Source organism: Arachis stenosperma, chromosome 5, assembly GCF_014773155.1.
Source record: "Arachis stenosperma cultivar V10309 chromosome 5, arast.V10309.gnm1.PFL2, whole genome shotgun sequence".
NCBI classification, from domain to species: Eukaryota; Viridiplantae; Streptophyta; class Magnoliopsida; order Fabales; family Fabaceae; genus Arachis; species Arachis stenosperma.
In genome coordinates, this window is record NC_080381.1 from 22,924,491 (window position 1) to 22,941,323 (window position 16,833).

Genomic DNA, 16,833 nt, shown 5'->3' on the forward strand with positions numbered 1-16,833 from the left:
TCATCTCTATCCTCGCTCAACTGTTAACTTTAACTTCCAACAAACTTAATCAAGGTTTTAAACTCACTTGTTGCCAAACAACAGTGTAATCAATCGATCTTATTATTTCAAAAATTCTAATATTCTGACACGCACTCAAACACGTCAAGAAATTACACAGATCATGGAGAAGAATTCAAGGTTAGGGACTATGATGTCGAGAATTTAAGAGATAATCAAGAATATGTCCAAATCAAGATATATATTAGACATAAAGTAAAAGAATCAAATTACAGTTAGCTTAATTTGAATCGAAACTTTCAAGGTTCAAACCACTCGAAATTTAAGGATCATGCATTACACCAAAATAAGTTCAAGATCAGATCAACGAGCACCAGCTTCACGAAGAAAAGTATAATCAATGATAAAGATGGATATTTTTGAAAGACTAAAACAAACTCTCAATAATACAATCAAACAAGATTATGGACGAATAATAAAGTATGATCAGAGAATGGTCAAATCAGGGTTCAATGAAGGAATCTGAGTCAAGGAACTTCAATTAGGGTAATAAAGAAGAAACGATATGCCAACCTAAGCGACGTAAACGAGAATCATAAGTCGAGACCAAACACGAAAAGAAAATCCTAGCATTCTCGAACCATGTGACTCGCATTATCCATCATCTATCAATTCCGATTCGTCTATAATAACCTATTAACTTTTCCGTACATATAAACCATTAACATTAAGTTGGCCAGACTTAATATCAGCATATATGTAACGGTAAGCTAACATCGTTAATCAATAGACAATCATGCATCTAAAACTCAAACTCTTGTCATTAAGACAAACCCTATTACATGACAGACACTCAGAGTATGCAGTGAAGCATAGTCAGTCCATTCCCAAGGCTCTAACAGGAACGAACTGTTCTGATACCATAATGAAACATCCTACCTTTTAGCACCTCATAACCGTACTAAAAGTTTGAGTGCTACTTACCTCTATTTCTTTAGTTTCCTACTATATTTATTTAATATTGAGCCTCAGCACGTTAATTTGTCGATAGTTTTTAAGAAAAAAAATCCTTTTATTTTGATATATACCTCAAGCTCAACTATGTCCGATAAACATATACTTACATAATTACTATTAATACATAATAACTATTCAAGCAAGACTAAAAAATAAACCTACCCCTCTGTAAAAATACAACACTTTAAAATACCAAGGGCGAGAGAAAAATAAAATTTAAGAATAAGCCAAACATAGAAAATACAAATACATATGTACGCAAAACTTGGTAGTTCAGTCACGGCTCCGCGTCAAGGGTTCTTGAACCTGTTGCTGAAACAGAAGATCTGTAGGGGGTGAGAACGTCGTCCTCGCATCTTCTCGGTAAGGATAACGAATGCCGTAAAAAATATACAGAATAATATACAAATAGTTAACTCATAACCCAAAAATAGTTTTCTTTATTAAACCCTTGAAATCCTTCCTAAGTCTTACCTAAAGTCGGGTAAACCCCTTTCCTTAAACCACATTACTTAAACAAAATCTCCGTCACAATAACAATTCATCATCCCTAAACAATATTCCTCAATTGCCACAATATCTAAATAAGCCAGCATCGCAAATAATATACCTAAACCCAATCTACAAACATCAGCCCTGATAAACCCCTATTTTACGGTTTATCTTGTGCTTAATTTAGTAGATTCTATCCACTAAACTCACACTTATTCATATAATTCGCATGTTTTATATTTTTCTTCCCAAATTGATGCTATGATTGAAAACATACTTTTTTGGCCTCAATTTCACTATTTTTAATCCTCTCTTATTACCATTCGATGCCTTGATATGTGTGTTAAGTGATTTCAGGGTTTATAGGGCAAGAATGGCTTAGAGGATGGAAAGGAAGCATGCAAAAGTGGAAGGAATACAAGAAATTGAAGGAATTGTTGAGCTATCAAGCCTGACCTCTTCGTACTGAATTGACCATAACTTGAGCTACAAAGGTTCAAATGAGGCGGTTTCAGTTGCATTGAAAAGCTAACATCTAGAACTTCAAAATGATATAAAATTTGCCATAGTTTTCTTGTTATTAGGCAACGTGTACGCGTGGATGGTGCGGCAGACAAGTGACACATACGCGTGAAGGAGCCATGTGTTGTACGTATCAGAAATCGCTGGGGGCAATTTCTGGGCTATTTTTGGCCCAATTTCATACCCGAAAATACATATTAGAGGCTCAGAGTGGAGCAGAATCAAAGGGACACTAAACATACACATAATTTTAGGTTTTAGATGTAGGTTTTAGAGAGAGAGAGAGGCTCTCTCCTCTCTCTAGGTTTTAGGTTTTAGGTTTTTAGGTTTAGTTCTTCTCCAATTCAGATTTTTATCTGGCTTTATTTCAGTTTCTATTCTACATTCTATCACTCTAGCACCTGAGTTTATCTTCTCTTGTTGATTTATTTATTTTTCCATTTAGTTTGTGAACTTCTGATGTTAGATTCAATTTCCATATTAATGCAATTTATGTTTTCCATGGCTATTATTACTCTCTTTAATTGTTAGTCATTGATGCTTGCAATTGGTTGTTTAGATTTATTTTTCTTGTTAATTTTCTATGCTTTTATTTTGTGCTTACCAAGTGTTTGATAAAATGCTTGGAAGAATGTTAGAGTAGAATTTTATGTTCTTGGCTTGGGAAGGTAACTTAGGAATTCTTGAGTTACTAATGTCCAAGTGATTGATAATTGATAGCCATTAACTCTAGCTTCCATTACTTCAATTAGTGAATAACTAAGACTTATGGACTTGGATTGATATAGCTCACTTGACTTTCCTTTACTTGTTAGAGGATGACTTAGTGGGATTAATCCTTGCAATTATCATATTGTGGTTAGTGATAAGGATAGAGATCCTTGACCACCAAACCTTGCCAAGACCATTTTTATCATTTAATTTCCATTGCAATTTACTTTCCTTGTTTCTCAGTCAAAACCCCAAAAATATACTTTTCTATAACCAATTATAAGTACACTTCCTTGCAATTCTTTGAGAGACAACCCGAGGTTTGAATACTTCGGTTATTATTTTTAGGGGTTTGTTACTTGTGACAACCAAACTTTTGTATGAAGGAATTATTGTTGGTCTAGAAACTATACTTGTAACGAGAGTTTATTGTAAAATTCTAGATCACACAAAAGTCCGTTCATCAAAATGGCGCCGTTGTAGGGGAATTACAAACGTGTGTCTTATTATTGGTTATTGTAGATATTTGCTTTTTGCTTGTTTGCTAGTTTTTGTTAGTTTTAGGCCTTAGTTGCTTATTTTTATTAGTTTTTGTTTTTATTTGCTATTATGAATTCTCACCCATTTGGCTACGAGTGTGGTTATAATTATGTTGTAGGGAATGGAAGTTACAATGGGAATATGCATCAAGGATGAGACAATCAAAGGTGAGAGGAGCCACAAGGATTTGATCAACCCTCTTGGCAACAACCTCCACCAACATACTATGACCAAGAGCCATTCCAAGAAGTATACCAAGATAACGGCTATGGTGAGCACTCTTTTGATTATCAACAACCACCACCATACGCCTGTGAACCCCCTCTTCAACATAATTTTGAACCACCATACTCACAAGCACCTTACCACCAAACACCCCCATATGACCCTAATCCTTACCCACCATACCAAGAGCCTTATAAGCCATACTTAGAACCACCACCTCAATATACACCATCTCTATATCCTTATCAAGAAGAACCACCTCCGTATTATGAGCCCTTTCTCCCAACAAATGAACCCTCCTATCCACCCCAACATCCATTGGATAACAACACTCTAGGTGTTATTCACCAAGGGCAAAGAGAGTTTCAAACCACACTTACCTTTACTCTCATTAGTCTCACCTCTAAACACCAAAATCTTATATCCCGTATGGACTAACCCACTACCTCCAATATTCAACCCTCAAACTTTAGTGCACCACCACCCTCCGTGCAAGAATACCCATATCCATCAATACAAGAGCAACATGATCCCAATTATGCTATTGAGATAGACCAAGAGAGAAGGGATCATCTTAGAGATGTAATGGATCAGTTTCACGAATTCATACTTCAAAAGAAGCAAGAAGAGGCCCAAAAGATGGAGGTAGGAGAGACCCCTTGAAGATGAAGTAGTTGACGAATTAGTGAAGGTTGAACAAGAGGGAAGCGCCATTAGTGAAGACAACTCTACACTAAGTGACATCAAGGAGGAGGTTGATTTTGTATTAGAGCAAGTAAAGAAAGCCAAAATTATCAAAGAAGAGGAAGTGGTTGAAGACTTAGGAGATGCAGAACCTCCATGGGAACCTCAAGTCATAGAGCCTCCTTCTAAGGAGCTTGAATTTGATGTTGAGGAGGGTGTACAACCTCCAAGGCATATCATAGTTGAAGACTTTGAAGAGGCTGATCAAGAGATGGATATTAAAGAAGAAGGGGCACAACCTCCCACGCCCTTGGTAAGCAATGAAGAAGAGATCGAATTGGAAGAAAGCTACCAAGAGGAAGAAGTTGAAATTGAAGAAGCTTGCAAAGAGGTGGAAGTTGTCAAGAAAGAACACAAGGGAGTGGAGCTTGCAAGATCATTAGAAACACCTCTCCCAAAGCCATTACCATCCAATACAACATTCAAGTGGGTAAAATTCTTATCCTTGACCTTTACTTTCCCACTTGAATATGGTTTACTTGAGACGGATGATCAACTTAGAGCTCTTTGTGGCTTTAAGAGTAAGAGGAAGATGGTTAGTGGTTGGAGTTGTCAGGCAAGGTTCAATATGGTTGCATGCTCCAAGTTGAAGTGCAAGGATTGGTGCAGAGCTCGATTGAATGGGTCTAGGAAGTTATTTGGATGTCTCAGTGAGAATTCAGATTGCTTGCCACCCAGTTGGAACAATGATGATCAATAAGAAGACGGGTGTAAAAACAAGGTTTGGGACCCTAGAATTTATTCCAACAATCAACAATCTTAGGGCCTTATCACTTGTTCAAATTTGCTTGGAAGCTTGATGCGCCTAGTTTGGGATCCCGGAGGCTATTGGAATTACAAACATTGGTAGGGATTCAAGGATCAGTACAAGCACAAGCCACCATGACAAGAAGCTCACCAAATGTCCAACATAAGGACAATAACTAAAAGTGCTAGGTGGGAGACAACCCACCATGGTATGATCGTTCCTTTTCATTCTTAGTTTTATTTTGTTTTATTTTTATCTGTGTTCATTCATACATTCTGCATCAGCACCTGCATTCTGCCGAAAAAAAAAGCATTCGACGCGCAAGTGTTTAGGACGCATACGCGTCAGCTATGAATGCAAAAATTTTAGGTATTGAACAGAGAGTTATGCGGAAGTGGCGTAGGAACCATGCCTTGCGCACAAGTGGTGCACGAAATTGTGATCAATACTTTTTAATACATAGAACAATCCCTAGTAATGGCTCCAAAGACTTGGTGCTCAATACCATGGCATAAACACAACTTCGCACAACTAACCAGCAAGTGCACTGGGTCGTCCAAGTAATAAACCTTACGCGAGTAAGGGTCGATCCCACGGAGATTGGTGGTATGAAGCAAGCTATGGTCACCTTGTAAATCTCAGTCAGGCAGACTCAAATGGGTATAGTGGTAAACGAATAAAGCATAAAGATAAAGATAGAGATACTTATGCATATCATTGGTGAGAGCTTCAGATAAGCGTATGAAGATGCCTTCCCTTCCGTCTCTCTGCTTTCTTACTGTCTTTATCCAATCCTTCTTACTCCTTTCCATGGCAAGCTTATACAAGGGTTTCACCGTTGTCAGTGGCTACCTCCCATCCTCTCATTGGAAATACGTCCCTGATGCTCTGTCACAGCATCGGCTATCCATCTGTCGGTTCTCAATCAGGCCGGAATAGAATCCAGTGATTCTTTTGCGTCTGTCACTAACGCCCCGCCCTCAGGAGTTTGAAGCACGTCACAGTCATTCAATCATTGAATTCTACTCAGAATACCACAGACAAGGTTAGACCTTCCGGATTCTCTTGAATGCCGCCATCAGTTCTCGCCTATACCACGAAGATTCCTTTTAAAGAATCCAAGAGATATTCACTAAGCCACATATGCTTGTAGAACAAGAATGGTTGTCAGTCACCTTGTTCATGAGTGAGAATGATGATGAGTGTCAATCATCACCTTCATCAAGTTGAAGAACAAGTGATATCTTGGACAAAGAACAAGCGGAATTGAATAGAAGAACAATAGTAATTGCATTAATACTCGAGGTACAGCAGAGCTCCACACCTTAATCTATGGTGTGTAGAAACTCCACCGTTGAAAATACATAAGAACAAGGTCTAGGCATGGCCGAATGGCCAGCCTCCCAAATGATCTAAGATAGCATAAAATTAGAAGATAGCTACCAAGATGTCTAAATACAATAGTAAAAGGTCCTACTTATAGAAAACTAGTAGCCTAGGGTGTACAAAGATGAGTAAATGACATAAAAATCCACTTCCGGGCCCACTTGGTGTGTGCTTGAGCTGAGCAATGAAGCATTTTCGTGTAGAGACTCTCCTTGGAGTTAAACGCCAGCTTTTATGCCAGTTTGGGCGTTTAACTCCCATTTAGGTGCCAGTTCCGGCGTTTAACGCTGGAATTTCTTGAGGTGACTTTGAACGCCGGTTTGGGCCATCAAATCTTGGGAAAAGTATGGACTATCATATATTGCTGGAAAGCCCAGGATGTCTACTTTTCAACGCCGTTGAGAGCGCGCCAATTGGGCTTCTGTAGCTCCAGAAAATCCACTTCGAGTGCAGGGAGGTCAGAATCCAACAGCATCTGCAGTCCTTTTGAGTCTCTAGATCAGATTTTTGCTCAGGTCCCTCAATTTCAGCCAGAAAATACCTGAAATCACAGAAAAACACACAAACTCATAGTAAAGTCCAGAAAAGTGAATTTTAACTAAAAACTAATAAAAATATAATAAAAACTAACTAGATCATACTAAAAACATACTAAAAACAATGCCAAAAAGCGTATAAATTATCCGCTCATCACAACACCAAACTTAAATTGTTGCTTGTCCCCAAGCAACTGAAGATCAAATAAGATAAAAAGAAGAGAATATGCAATGAACTCCAAAAACATCTATGAAGATCAGTATTAATTAGATGAGCGGGGCTTTTAGCTTTTTGCTTCTGAATAGTTTTGGCATCTCACTTTATCCTTTGGAATTCAGAATGATTGGCTTCTTTAGGAACTCAGAATCCAGATAGTGTTATTGATTCTCCTAGTTAAGTATGATGATTCTTGAACACAGCTACTTATTGAGTCTTGGCCGTGGCCCAAAGCACTCTGTCTTCCAGTATTACCACCGGATACATACATGCCACAGACACATAATTGGGTGAACCTTTTCAGATTGTGACTCAGCTTTGCTAAAGTCCCCAATTAGAGGTGTCCAGGGTTCTTAAGCACACTCTTATTGCCTTGGATCACAACTTTATTCCTTTCTTTTTCTTTCTTTTTCGTTTTTTTTTCGTTTTTTTTTTCGTTTGCTTCCTCTTCTTCTTTTTTTTTTGTATTCACTGCTTTTTCTTGCTTCAAGAATTATTTTTATGATTTTTCAGATCCTCAGTAACATGTCTCCTTTTTCATCATTCTTTCAAGAGCCAATATTCATGAACCACAAATTCAAAAGACATATGCACTGTTCAAGCATACATTCAGAGAACAAAAGTGTTGCCACCACATCAAGATAATTAAACTGTTATAAAATTCAAAATTCATGCAATTCTTTTCCTTTTCAATTAAGCACGTTTTTATTTAAGAAAGGTGATGGATTCATATGACATTCATAACTTTAAGGCATAGACACTAAGACACTAATGATCACAAGACACAAACATGGATAAACATAAGCATAAAAATTCAAAAAAACAGAAGAATAAAGAACAAGGAAATCAAGGAACGGGTCCACCTTAGTGATGGCGGCTCTTCCTTCCTCTTGAAGGTCCTATGAAGTGCTTGAGCTCCTCAATGTCTCTTCCTTGCCTTTGTTGCTCCTCTCTCATGATTCTTTGATCTTCTCTAATTTCATGGAGGAGGATGGAATGTTCTTGATGCTCCACCCTTAGTTGTCCCATGTTGGAACTCAATTCTCCTAGGGAGGTGTTAATTTGCTTCCAATAGTTTTGTGGAGGGAAGTGCATCCCTTGAGGCATCTCAGGGATCTCATGATGAGAGGGGTCTCTTGTGTGCTCCATCCTTTTCTTGGTAATGGGCTGATCCTCATCAATGGTGATGTCTCCCTCTATGTCAACTCCAACTGAATAACAGAGGTGACAAATGAGGTGAGGAAAGGCTAACCTTGCTAAGGTGGAGGACTTATCCGCCACCTTGTAGAGTTCTTGAGCTATGACCTCATGAACTTCCACTTCTTCTCCAATCATAATGCTATGGATCATGATGGCCCGGTCTAAAGTAACTTCGGACCGGTTGCTAGTAGGAATGATTGAGCGTTGGATGAACTCCAACCATCCTCTAGCCACGGGTTTGAGGTCATGCCTTCTCAATTGAACCGGCTTGCCTCTTGAATCTCTCTTCCATTGTGCGCCCTCTTCACATATGACTGTGAGGACTTGGTCCAACCTTTGATCAAAGTTGACCCTTCTTGTGTAAGGATGTTCATCTCCTTTCATCATGGGCAAGTTGAACGCCACCCTCACACTTTCCGGACTAAAATCCAAGTATTTCCCCCGAACCATAGTAAGATAATTCTTTGGATCCGGGTTCACACTTTGATTATGGTTCTTGGTGATCCATGCATTGGCATAGAACTCTTGAACCATCAAGATTCCGACTTGTTGAATGGGGTTGGTGAGCATTTCCCAACCTCTTCTTCGGATCTCATGGCGGATCTCCGGATATTCACCCTTTTTGAGTGAAAAGGGGATGATGAGCGGATAATTTGTACGCTTTTTGGCATTGTTTTTAGTATGTTTTTGGTAGTTTTAGTTGAGTTCTTAGTATATTTTTATTAGTTTTTAGTTAAAATTCACTTTTCTGGACTTTACTATGAGTTTGTGTGTTTTTCTGTGATTTCAGGTATTTTCTGGCTGAAATTGAGGGACCTGAGCAAAAATCTGATTCAGAGACTGAAAAGGACTGCAGATGCTGTTGGATTCTGACCTCCCTGCACTCGAAGTGGATTTTCTGGAGCTACAGAAGCCCAATTGGCGCGCTCTCAACGGCGTTGGAAAGTAGACATCCTGGGCTTTCCAGCAATATATGATAGTCCATACTTTGCCCAAGATTTGATGGCCCAAACCGGCGTTCAAAGTCACCTACAGAAATTCCAGCGTTAAACGCCGGAACTGGCACCTAATTGGGAGTTAAACGCCCAAACTGGCATAAAAGCTGGCGTTTAACTCCAAGAGAAGTCTCTACACAAAAATGCTTCATTGCTCAGCCCAAGCACACACCAAGTGGGCCCGGAAGTGGATTTTTATGTCATTTACTCATCTCTGTACACCTTAGGCTACTAGTTTTCTATAAGTAGGACCTTTTACTATTGTATTTGTATCTTCGGATCGATAGAGAGTCTTTTGATCATGTTTTGATGATTGAACTTGCTTTGGGAGGCTGGCCATTCGGCCATGCCTAGACCTTGTTCTTATGTATTTTCAACGGTGGAGTTTCTACACACCATAGATTAAGGTGTGGAGCTCTGCTGTACCTCGAGTATTAATGCAATTACTATTGTTCTTCTATTCAAATCCGCTTGTTCTTTTACCAAGATATCACTTGTTCTTCAACTTGATGAATGTGATGATCCGTGACACTCATCATCATTCTCACCCATGAACAAGGTGACTGACAACCATTCTTGTTCTACAAGCATCTGAGGCTTAGTGAATATCTCTTGGATTCTTTAATCGGAGTCTTCGTGGTATAGGCAAGAACTGATGGCGGCATTCAAGAGAATCCGGAAGGTCTAACCTTGTCTGTGGTATTCTGAGTAGGATTCAATGATTGAATGACTGTGACGTGCTTCAAACCTGTAACCTACTGGGCGTTAGTGACAGACGCAAAAGAGGGATTCTATTCCGGTAGGGGAGGGAACCACACCGGTGATTGGCAGTACTGTGACAGAGTGCGTGCATTAGCTTTCACTGCGAGGATGGGAGGTAGCCATTGACAACGGTGAAACCCTATATGAGCTTGCCATGGAAAGGAGTAAGAAGGATTGAAGATGAAGACAGTAGGAAAGCAGAGAGACGGAAGGGAAGGCATCTTCATGCGCTTATCTGAAGCTCTCACCAATGATATACATAAGTATCTCTATCTTTATCTTTATGTTATTTTCGTTCATCACCATTATACATTTGAGTCTGCCTGACTGAGATTTACAAGGTGACCATAGCTTGCTTCATAGCAACAATCTCCGTGGGATCGACCCTTACTCGCGTAAGGTTTATTACTTGGACGACCCAGTGCACTTGCTGGTTAGTTGTGCGAAGTTGTGTTTATGCCATGGTATTGAGCACCAAGTCTTTGGAGCCATTACTAAGGATTGTTTATGTTTTGAAAAGTATTGATCACAATTTCGTGCACCAGGGGACCTCGGGGATCACCTTCTTCAAGGCCACAACTTCATAGAAGTGGTCTTGATGCACCCTTGAGATGAATCTATCCATCTCCCATGACTCGGAGGTGGAAGCTTTTGCTTTCCCTTTCCTCTTTCTAGAGGTTTCTCCGGCCTGGGATGCCATAATGGTTATGGAAAAACGAAAAAGCAACGCTTTTACCACACCAAACTTAAAATGTTTGCTCGTCCTCGAGCAAAAGAAGAAAGAAGAGAGTAGAAGAAGAAGAAATGAGGAAGAAGGAGATGGTGGTGTATTCGGCCAAAGAAGGGGAGAAGTGTTGTTTAGGTTGTGTGAAAATGAAGAGGTGAAGAAGGGTATTTATAGGATAGAGGGGAGATGAGGTTCGGCCATTATGGGTGGGTTTGGGAAGGAAAGTGGTTTGAATTTGAAGGGTGAGGTTGGTGGGGTTTTATGAAGGATGGATGTGAGTGGTGAAGAGAAAGATGGGGTTTGATAGGTGAAGGGTTTTTGGGAAAGAAGAAAGAGAGTGGTGGTGGGGTCCTGTGGGGTCCACAGATCCTGTGGTGTCAAGGAAAGGTCATCCCTGCACCAAATGGCATCAAAATTCACATTTTGAGCCATTGCTGGCGTTAAACGCCGGGCTGGTGCCCATTCCTGGCGTTTAACGCCAGGTTCTTGCCCTTTTCTGGCGTTTAACGCCAGTCTGGTGCCCCTTTCTGGCGTTAAACGCCCAGAATGGTGCCAGACTGGGCGTTAAACGCCCAACTGCTAGGCTTACTGGCGTTTGAACGCCAGCAGCATCTTCCTCCAGGGTGTGCTGTTTTTCTTCCTGTTTTTCATTCTGTTTTTGCTTTTTCAATTAATTTTGTGACTTCTTATGATCATCAACCTACAAAATAAAATAAAATAACAAAAGAAAATATGTAAAGTATAATATTGGGTTGCCTCCCAACAAGCGCTTCTTTAATGTCAGTAGCTTGACAGAGGGCTCTCATGGAGCCTCACAGATACTCAGAGCAATGTTGGAACCTCCCAACACCAAACTTAGAGTTTGAATGTGGGGGTTCAACACCAAACTTAGAGTTTGGTTGTGGCCTCCCAACACCAAACTTAGAGTTTGACTGTGGGGGCTCTTCTTGACTCTGATTTGAGAGAAGCTCTTCATGCTTCATCTCTAATGTGACAGAGGAATTTCCTTGAGCCTTAAACACAAAGGATTCTTCATTCACTTGAATGATCAGTTCACCTCTATCAACATCAATCACAGCCTTTGCTGTGGCTAGGAAAGGTCTGCCAAGGATGATGGTTTCATCCATGCATTTCCTAGTCTCTAGGACTATGAAATCAGTAGGGATGTAATGGTCTTCAATCTTAACCAAAACATTCTCTACAAGTCCATAAGCTTGTTTTCTTGAGTTGTCTGCCATCTCTAGTGAGATTTTTGCAGCTTGTACCTCAAAGATCCTTAGCTTCTCCATTACTGAGAGAGGCATGAGGTTTACACTTGACCCTAAGTCACACAGAGCCTTCTTGAGGGTCATGGTGCCTATGGTACAAGGTATGGAAAACTTCCCAGGGTCTTGTCTCTTTTGAGGTAATTTCTGCTTAGACAAGTCATCCAGTTCTTTGGTGAGCAAAGGGGGTTCATCCTCCCAAGTCTCATTTCCAAATAACTTGTCATTTAGCTTCATGATTGCTCCAAGGTATTTAGCAACTTGCTCTTCAGTGACATACTCATCCTCTTCAGAGGAAGAATACTCATCAGAGCTCATGAAAGGCAGAAGTAAGTGCAATGAAATCTCTATGGTCTCATTTTGAGTCCCAGATTCCCATGGTTCCTCATTGGGGAACTCATTGGAGGCTAGTGCACGCCCATTGAGGTCTTCCTCAGTGGCGTTCACTTCCTCCCCTTCCTCTCCAAATTCGGCCATATTGATGGCTTTGCACTCTCCTTTTGGATTTTCTTCTGTGTTGCTTGGAAGAGTACTTGGAGGGAGTTCAGTAACTTTCTTGCTCAGCTGTCCCACTTGCCCTTCCAAATTCCTAATGGAAGACCTTGTTTCAGTCATGAAACTTTGAGTGGTTTTGATTAGATCAGAGACCATGGTTGCTAAGTCAGAGGGGTTCTGCTTAGAATTCTCTGTCTGTTGCTGAGAAGATGATGGAAAAGGCTTGCCAGTGCTAAACCTATTTCTTCCACCATTGTTGTTGTTGAAACCTTGTTGAGGTCTCTCTTGATTCTTCCATGAGAGATTTGGGTGATTTCTCCATGAAGAATTATAGGTGTTACCATAGGGTTCTCCTAGGTAATTCACCTCTTCCATTGAAGGGTTCTCAGGATCATAAGCTTCTTCCTCAGATGAAGCATCCTTAGTACTGCCAGGTGCATGTTGCATTCCAGACAGACTTTGAGAAATCAAATTGACTTGTTGAGTCAATATTTTATTCTGAGCCAAAATGGCGTTCAGAGTATCAATCTCAAGAACTCCTTTCTTCTGACTTGTCCCATTGTTCACAGGATTTCTCTCAGAAGTGTACATGAATTGGTTATTTGCAACCATTTCAATGAGCTCTTGAGCTTTTGTAGGCGTCTTCTTCAGATGAAGAGATCCTCCAGCAGAGCTATCCAAGGACATCTTAGATAGTTCAGAGAGACCATCATAGAAAATACCTATGATGCTCTATTCAGAAAGCATGTCAGAAGGACATTTTCTGATCAATTGTTTGTATCTTTCCCAAGCTTCATAGAGGGATTCTCCATCCTTCTGTCTGAAGGTTTGGACTTCCACTCTAAGCTTACTCCATCTTTGTGGTGGAAAGAACTTTGCCAAGAAGGCATTGACTAGCTTTTCCCAAGAGTCTAGGCTTTCTTTAGGTTGAGAGTCCAACCATATTCTAGCTCTGTCTCTTACAGCAAAAGGGAATAGCATCAGTCTATAGACCTCAGGGTCTACCCCATTAGTCTTGACTGTGTCACAGATTTGCAAGAATTCAGCTAAGAACTGATGAGGATCTTCCATTGGAAGTCCATGGAACTTGCAATTCTGATGCATTAGAGAAACTAATTGAGGTTTAAGCTCAAAGTTGTTTGCTCCAATGACAGGGATAGAGATGCTTCTCCCATAGAAGTCGGGAGTAGGTGCAGTAAAGTCACCCAGCACCTTCCTTGCATTGTTTGCAATGTTGTTGTTTTCGGCTGCCATGGGTTCTTCTTCTTTGAAGAATTCGGTCAGGTCCTCTAAAGAGAGTTATGCTTTGGCTTCTCTTAGCTTTCTCTTCAAGGTCCTTTCGGGTTCAGGGTCAGCTTCAACAAGAATGCCTTTGTCTCTGCTCCTGCTCATATGAAAGAGAAGAGAACAAGAAAATGTGGAATCCTCTATGTCACAGTATAGAGATTCCTTGAGGTGTCAGAAGAAAAGAGAAATAGAAAGAAGAAGGAGAAGAATTCGAACTTGATTAGATAGAGTTCGAATTGTGCATTAAGAAAGAGTAGTACTCCATAAATAGAAGGATGTGAGAAGGAGGGAAGTAAATTTTCGAAAATTCAATTAAAAAGATTTTGAAAACATTTTGAAAAACACTTAATTGATTTTCGAAAATAAAAGTAAGAAAGAAATCAAGTGATTTTTAAAAAAGATTTTGAAATTAGAAGTTAAAAAAAAAGATTTGATTGAAAACTTATTTTGAAAAAGATGTGATTGAGAAAATATGATTTGAAAATATTTTTAAAAGATATGATTTGAAAACAATTTTAAAAGATATGATTTTAAAAATTAATGACTTGCCTAACAAGAAAAGATATGATTCAAACATAAAACCTTCCTCAACAGAAAAGGCAAAAAATGTTCAATCAAATCATTAATTGTTAGTAAGTATCTTTGAAAAAGGAAAGAAATTGATTTTGAAAACATTTGATTGAAAAGATATGATTTGAAAAAGATTTGATTTTGAAAAACTTTGAAAACTTGAAAAAAAATTGATTTGAAAAACAAAATCTTCCCCCTAGCACCATCCTGGCGTTAAACGCCCAGAATGGTATCCATTCTGGCGTTTAACGCCCAAAATGCACCCTTTTTGGGCGTTAAACGCCCAACCAGGTACCCTGGCTGGCGTTTAAACGCCAGTCTGTCTTCTTCACTGGGCATTTTCGAATGCTCAGCTTTTTCTGTGTAATTTCTCTGCAGTATGTCCTGAATCTTCAATTCTTTGTATTATTGACTTGAAAAGACACAAATTAAAAATATTTTTGGATTTTTTTTAATAATCAAAATGCAACAAGAATCAAATAACAATGCATGCAAGACACCAAACTTAGCAGTTTGTATACTACTGACACTATATGAGACACATAAACACTCAAGTCAAAAGAATTCAAAGATCAGAGTAAGAAATCATCAAAAATTACTTGAAGATCCTTAAGACACATGAATGAATGCATGCTATTGACACCAAACTTAAGATGAGACTCTAGACTCAAACAAGAAACATCAAATATTTTTGGATTTTATGATTTTGTAAATTTTTTTGTGCTTTTTTTTCGAAAATTAAGTGAAAATATCAAAATTCTTAATGAGAATTCCAGGAATCAGTGCAATGCTAGTCTAAGACTCCGGTCCAGGAATTAGACATGGCTTCACAGCCAGCCAAGCTTTCAAAGAAAGCTTCGGTCCAAAACACTAGACATGGCCAAAGGCCAGCCAAGCCTTAGCAGATCACTGCTCCAAAAACAAGATTAACAAGCTCTTGTGATGATAAGTTGAAACCTCGGTCCAATGAAATTAGACATGACTTTACAGCCAGCCAGATTTCAACAAATCATCATGAAACTCTAGAATTCATCTTCAAGAATTTCGAAAAAAATAAATGCCTAATCTAAGCAACAAGATGAACCGTCAGTTGTCCATACACAAACACAATCCCCGGCAACGGCGCCAAAAACTTGGTGCACGAAATTGTGATCAATACTTTTTAATAAACAGAACAATCCCTAGTAATGGCTCCAAAGACTTGGTGCTCAATACCATGGCATAAACACAACTTCGCACAACTAACCAGCAAGTGCACTGGGTCGTCCAAGTAATAAACCTTACGCGAGTAAGGGTCGATCCCACGGAGATTGGTGGTATGAAGCAAGCTATGGTCACCTTGTAAATCTCAGTCAGGCAGACTCAAATGGGTATAGTGGTAAACGAATAAAGCATAAAGATAAAGATAGAGATATTTATGCATATCATTGGTGAGAGCTTCAGATAAGCGTATGAAGATGCCTTCCCTTCCGTCTCTCTGCTTTCTTACTGTCTTTATCCAATCCTTCTTACTCCTTTCCATGGCAAGCTTATACAAGGGTTTCACCGTTGTCAGTGGTTGCCTCCCATCCTCTCATTGGAAATACGTCCCTGATGCTCTGTCACAGCATCGGCTATCCATCTGTCGGTTCTCAATCAGGCCGGAATAGAATCCAGTGATTCTTTTGCGTCTGTCACTAACGCCCCGCCCTCAGGAGTTTGAAGCACGTCACAGTCATTCAATCATTGAATCCTACTCAGAATACCACAGACAAGGTTAGACCTTCCGGATTCTCTTGAATGCCGCCATCAGTTCTCGCCTATACCACGAAGATTCCTTTTAAAGAATCCAAGAGATATTCACTAAGCCACATATGCTTGTAGAACAAGAATGGTTGTCAGTCACCTTGTTCATGAGTGAGAATGATGATGAGTGTCAATCATCACCTTCATCAAGTTGAAGAACAAGTGATATCTTGGACAAAGAACAAGCGGAATTGAATAGAAGAACAATAGTAATTGCATTAATACTCGATGTACAGCAGAGCTCCACACCTTAATCTATGGTGTGTAGAAACTCCACCGTTGAAAATACATAAGAACAAGGTCTAGGCATGGCCGAATGGCCAGCCTCCCAAATGATCTAAGATAGCATAAAATTAGAAGATAGCTACCAAGATGTCTAAATACAATAGTAAAAGGTCCTACTTATAGAAAACTAGTAGCCTAGGGTGTACAAAGATGAGTAAATGACATAAAAATCCACTTCCGGGCCCACTTGGTGTGTGCTTGGGCTGAGCAATGAAGCATTTTCGTGTAGTGACTCTCCTTGGAGTTAAACGCCAGCTTTTATGCCAGTTTGGGCGTTTAACTCCCATTTAGGTGCCAGTTCCGGCGTTTAACGCTGGAATTTCT

General features: G+C 39.6%; 1 non-coding gene across 1 annotated transcript; it reads left to right on the plus strand.

Annotated features, from left to right (window-relative positions):
• The first annotated feature begins 13,323 nt into the window (after window positions 1–13,323).
• On the plus strand, window positions 13,324–13,431 carry LOC130984809 (small nucleolar RNA R71). Its single transcript, XR_009088717.1, has one exon. It is a non-coding gene; the product is annotated as a small nucleolar RNA R71 (small nucleolar RNA).
• Window positions 13,432–16,833: the final 3,402 nt, after the last annotated feature.